Below are 5,653 nucleotides of genomic sequence, written 5' to 3'. Positions count from 1 at the left end.
CATTGATCCCCAAGAATGTATCGCACAAATCATTTTGCACTAAACTGCGGAATCGATGGAGAAATCTCCCGGAAAATTTATATTAAAAGTCTCTGTTTGCCTAAATGAGTTCCCTGTGCCCATATTGAATATTTGGCTGATGAATTGAATGGGTTTAAATTTGAACATTGCAGACCCATTAAAGAATGAATTCTTAAATCAAACCCTGCCATTTATGATTGAAATGAGATTTCCTCCGCGATGGACCAGCCACTATATAAATCAGCTGTGCATTTTATACCGAACCATAAACAAGATATAATTCTTTTAAATACACAACAGGTGCCTTAAATCTTTTGATGCATCTTGTATTTATCTGAAGTGTGGATTGCTGTATTTACACCAGGTCACACAGGCCTCTGATGGGCCCTGGCTGGTGAAGGTTAAATTCAGAGAGCCACCAGTGCCTAAGCACACAGTCTTCTGAGGAGTCCAGGGGTGGGGCAGAGACACTGAGTTCAGGTTCCTACCAGCAACCCCAGCCAGGGTCCACCAGGGTGAACTCGGAATCACACACACACACGCACATATGCACACACATGCACACACATGTGCACACACATATGCACACGTACACACACATGCATATGCAACCTGCCCATACTCACACAGTATTCACACATGTGCACTTGGTCCATGCTGAAATGTACATGAATGCAAACCCTTATGAATGTACATGTGTGCAAACTCATATGCATAGCATACATGCTTACACATGACACATTTCAAAGAACTAGGCATGCATCAGCACTGTACACAGAATAAAGCCACAAGTTCACACATGTACACGTTTACACTGAAGTACACACACGATCACATGTACAACCAATCCCATACAATGCCCACACGCACACAGAACATATACCCAACCAGCACATGTACAACTCTACACAAATGTACCAGCAAACTGGGCATGGTGACCCAAGCCTGTGACCTCAAGCCTTGGGAGTCTGAGGGAGTGAGTTCAAAACCAACCTGGGCTCCCTAGCAAACTCTTTGCCAAAATGACCAAGGCAAGAATGGTTGTATTAGGGGTTGAAGAGAGAGCCCAATGACTAAGGTGGCTTACTGCTCTTGCAGAAGACCCATGCTCCAGTCCCAGCATCCACAGAGGCTATCAACTGCCTGTAGCCAGCTCCAGCGAGCGTGACACTCTATGGCCGCCACAGGCTCTCTCTCCACTGCTTCTTTCTATAACTTTTCTTTTGAAAGAAAGGCGATTTTATTAAAAAGAAAAACAACAAAAGGGAGACGGGACCAGAGCACAGGTTAGACCATTCAGAGCACAGGTTAGTCCATCCTAGTCTTCAGCGTCCTGGTAGTGAGCTTGTCTTTTTCAATGATGTGGGCAATGACACCCATGCTTGATATGGCATCTCCATCCACAGCATTCAACACGGCCTGAGAAATGGTTTCAAACTGTGTTCTGGATCTGTGCTGGTCTCCCAGAGAGACTCACACATCCCATACATTTGCTCGGATCAGGTACCACTGACTGAAGTCATCAGTCACCATGGGACAGCCAATGAGAGCAAAGGTCTTGGGGTCCAAGCCAGCAATGACAGGCTCTGTGTAGTAGGGACCAAACCATTTCTCATACAAGAGGTTGGCCACCATGCTCAAGAGGGTGTAAGGCTTGATCTGCCGACCTTCCTTCAGCTCATACAGGTTCAAGCCGGAACTTGAGACGCTGGGCAACTGTCTGGATGTCAGTGGCCAGGCTGGCCAGGCCTATGTAGAGCCTGTCACCCATGGAAAAGATCTTCTGGAAGTCCGTGGTCACCATCTGGGCCTGGATCCCGAAACACCTGTCTGCAGCGATGACCACACAGTTCTTTCCCTTCATGGCCATGACGGCCCCTCCATTATAGGACATAATAGACGTGATTACACTGTAGTAGGAGCCTGATCTCCACTGCAGTGTCTACAAACCAGCTCTGGCTTTCTCAGGCTACAATTTTTAAATTACATTTGTGTGCATGTATGTGCCATGTGGAGGCCGGAGGACACCTCTGGGAATTGGTTCTCTTCTTTCAACATGAGAGCCCTGGGGATAAAACTGAGGTTTCAGTCTTTAACCACTAAGACATTTCACCACCCATTTCTTTTTCTTTTTCTTTTTCTTCTCTCTGTCTCTCTCTCTCTGTCTCTCTCTCTCTCTCTCTGTCTCTCTCTGTCTCTCTCTCTCTCTCTCTCTCTCTCTCTCTCTCTGGCTTTTTGAGACAGGGTTCCTCTGTTTCCCTAGCTGTCCTGAAACTCACTCTGTAAACTCACTCACAGCGATCCACCTGCCTCTGTCTCCTGAGTACTGGGATTAAAGGTGCGTACCACCAGGCCCTGACTTGACCCCATTTCTTATTCTTGTCTCCTCCACCCCAGTTTGCCCTGGACCGGGCCCTCTTCACCCTATGTGTCACAGCACTCAGCACTTGTCTCACATATGCCTCCCAGCCTTCTGTCAGTTCAGAAAACCCTGCCTGGCAGCTCTCCAAGAAGCAGATGCTGGCCATAGCTACCTTTCTGGGGAGACAGAATGACCCTCATCTCAACCTTTCTTGCTACCATTAAATACCACAGCTAGGCAAGTTACAAGTAACTGTTACACATTCCTCAGCATCCTAAACCTGGCACTGGCAGCTCCTTGTCTGATGAGGACCAAGCTGTTACCATTGCCGCTGATTGCTGACCTCACAGAGGGGAGCCTCCTTCTTCAAGGCCTTCTGTACAGTCCTCCTTCCCAAGGGCAGAATCCTTGTGACTGTAGATTAAGTTTCAATGTGACTTCTGGAGGGACATGATCCTTCAAGCCATAGGTGTTCTGATGTCAAAGCACACAAGGCACATAAGATAATCACACAGCTGTGTCATGCATGCACACATGTGCATGGGCATGCATGCACACATTCTCATGTGTCTGACTATGTGTACTTTCTTCTTTGAAAGTAAGTTTTATATTTATTAATTTGTGAGCGTGGGTTCTAGGACCACCTTGCTAGCTAGCCCTTTCTCCTCTTTTTAAGATAGAGGCTTATTGTATAGCCAGATAGTCTCCAGTTTCCTCCTCTTCCTCCTCCTTTTCCTCCTCTTCTTCCTCCTCCTCTTCCTCCTCCTCCTCCCCTCTTCCTCCTCCTCCTCCTTCTTTTTCTTCTTTTTCTTTGAGTGGGGGGAGGGGTCAAGACAGGGCTTCTCTTTGTGCAGCTTTGGTTACCCTACAACTCACTCTGTAGACCAGGCTGGCCTCAAACTCAGAGGTCCACTTGCTTCTACCTCCCGAGTGCGGAATTGAAGTAGGCTACCACCGCCCGGCATGCAGCAGGTGCTCTTAACTGCTGAATCATCACATCGTCCCCTGATTTCCAACGTTCAATCCTTCTGCCTTAGCATCTGGACTGCTAGGATTACAGGTGGGGTTCACCACATCTGGCGATGTGTATATTTTAAGTGAGATGTTACTAACTGCGTCTAGTGGAGTGTTTTACACGAGGCTTCATGACAAATTGAGTCGAGTGCCTTCGGAAGGCTCCACAGCAGAAAGCATGCTACGCAAATGTAGCGCGGCCAGGAGTCTAGAGAAAATACACTGCACAGTAGTCTCAAAACAAGCTTCATGAGGATTAATACTAGTTGGTTTTGTGTTTGTATGTGTGTGGTATACTTATGTGGCTGAGTGTAGGGGTCAAGGGTGACAAGAGTCATCTTCTTTGGTTACCCTTCATTTCCTGAGGCACAGCCTCTGTCTGAAGCCAGAGCTCACCAATTCTACCTCCTCTAGCCAGCTTGACCCAGGAACCCCTGCCTCTGACTTTGAGTTGCAGGTGAGGGCTGCCACCACACCTTCTGGCCCTCACATGGGCTCTGCTGATCTGGACTCTGGTCTTCATTGTTGCTCAACAAGCACTTTATCCACTGAGCCATGACTCCAGGCTTTGATGATCTCTTTTTAAAAAAAAAATATACTAAAAAGTAGGGGTGGGGGTGGTGCATGCCTTTAGTCCCAGGACCGGGGAGGCAGGTGAATCTCTATGAGTTCAAGACCATCCTGGTTTATATAGTGAGTTCCAGGACAGCCAGGGCTATACAGAAGAACCCTGTTTTGAAAAACAAAACAACAACAAAACCTAGAGATAAAAGTGAACTCGATCATTATATGGGGGAGGGCGGATTGTAGCTGCATCCTTCCTCAGGCCAAATACAAAAATCTATCGGGAGAGCATGTCAGAAAGTTTTTGAAACTGATGGAAAAAGTCAGCATTGGGGATGTAGCACAGTGGGCAGGATGCTTGCCTGATGTGTTCAAAACCTCAGGTTCCCCCCGCCAGCACTGCTTAGAACCAGGCACAGTGGCACACAGTGGTAGCTCAGAGGTAACACGGGATGTGAAGGCAGGAAGATCAGAAGGTCAAGGCCATCCTTCAAGGCCAGTCCAGCAAGATGGCCCAGTGAGTAAAAGCACCTGCTTCACAAGCCTGCCCACCGAGTTCAGTCCCTGGAGCTCACGGTGGAAGGAAAGAATTCTGAAAACTGTTCTCTGACCTCCATGTGTGCACCATGGCATCCACATGCCAGCACTCGGCCATGCACTTTTACACCCCAGCATGCATGCAAGTGTGCATGCGAGTGTGTGTACACACACACAAAATAGACTCCTACTGTAACTATCAATAAAATAACAATACATAAATAAATAACGAGACCCACAGCCAAGCAATTGGCAGAGCTCAGCGAACGGCTCAGAAGACAGGGAGGAAGGATTGTAGAGTCAGAGGGGTTGAGGTCCCCAGGAGGAGGGCTCCCCTATGAGCCCGCAGTATCAACTAAGCAGGGCTCATAGGGGCTCACAGAAACTGAATCGACAATCACAGAGCCTGTAGGGGTCTGAGCAAGGTCCTCTGCATAAATGTTGTGGTTGTGTAGCTTGGTGTTCTTGTGGGACTCCAAACACTCTTTTTTTTTAAGATTATATTTTTATTTATTTATTATATATGAGTACACTGTAGCTGTCTTCAGACACACCAGAAGAGGGCATCGGATCCCATTACAGATGGTTGTGAGCCACCATGTGGTTGCTGGGAATTGAACTCAGGACCTCTGGAAGAGCAGTCAGTGCTCTTAACCGCTGAGTATCTCTCCAGCCCCACTCCTAACACTCTTAACAGTGTGCGTCCGGGCGTCTCTGACTCTTTTTTTTTTTTTTTTTTTGGTTCTTTTTTCTTTTTTTCGGAGCTGGGGACCGAACCCAGGGCCTTGCGCTTCCTAGGCAAGCGCTCTATCACTGAGCTAAATACCCAACCCCGTCTCTGACTCTTTTGCCTGCTCCTGGGACCCTTTTCCTCCTACTGTGTTGTCTTGATATGAGGGTTTGTACCTAGTCTTATTGTAACTTGTTATGCAGTGTTTGGCTGATATCCCTGGGAGGCCTGCTCTTTTCTGAAGAGAAACAGAGAAGGGGTAGTCCTGGGGGCGTTGGAGGGATTGGGAGAAGAGGGGTAGAGGGAACTGTAGAAGAGATTTAATGTATGAGAGAAGAAAAACTTTTTTAAAAGGAAAGAGAAAGTTCAGAAAAATTCCAAGAGAGAGCTACTGGGTCACTTCCTGGTGAAAAGTCTCACAACAG

The 5,653-nt window shown here is 47.4% G+C and overlaps 1 pseudogene; it reads right to left on the bottom strand.

Moving 5' to 3' along the window:
• Positions 1–692: 692 nt before the first annotated feature.
• Psmb3-ps5 (proteasome 20S subunit beta 3, pseudogene 5) lies at positions 693–2,549 on the bottom strand (annotated as a pseudogene).
• Positions 2,550–5,653: the final 3,104 nt, after the last annotated feature.

Source organism: Rattus norvegicus, chromosome 14, assembly GCF_036323735.1.
Source record: "Rattus norvegicus strain BN/NHsdMcwi chromosome 14, GRCr8, whole genome shotgun sequence".
In the NCBI taxonomy this organism is placed as follows: domain Eukaryota; kingdom Metazoa; phylum Chordata; class Mammalia; order Rodentia; family Muridae; genus Rattus; species Rattus norvegicus.
The sequence above is the reverse complement of the archived record's forward strand: the minus strand, read 5'-3'. Positions and strand labels throughout refer to the sequence as shown.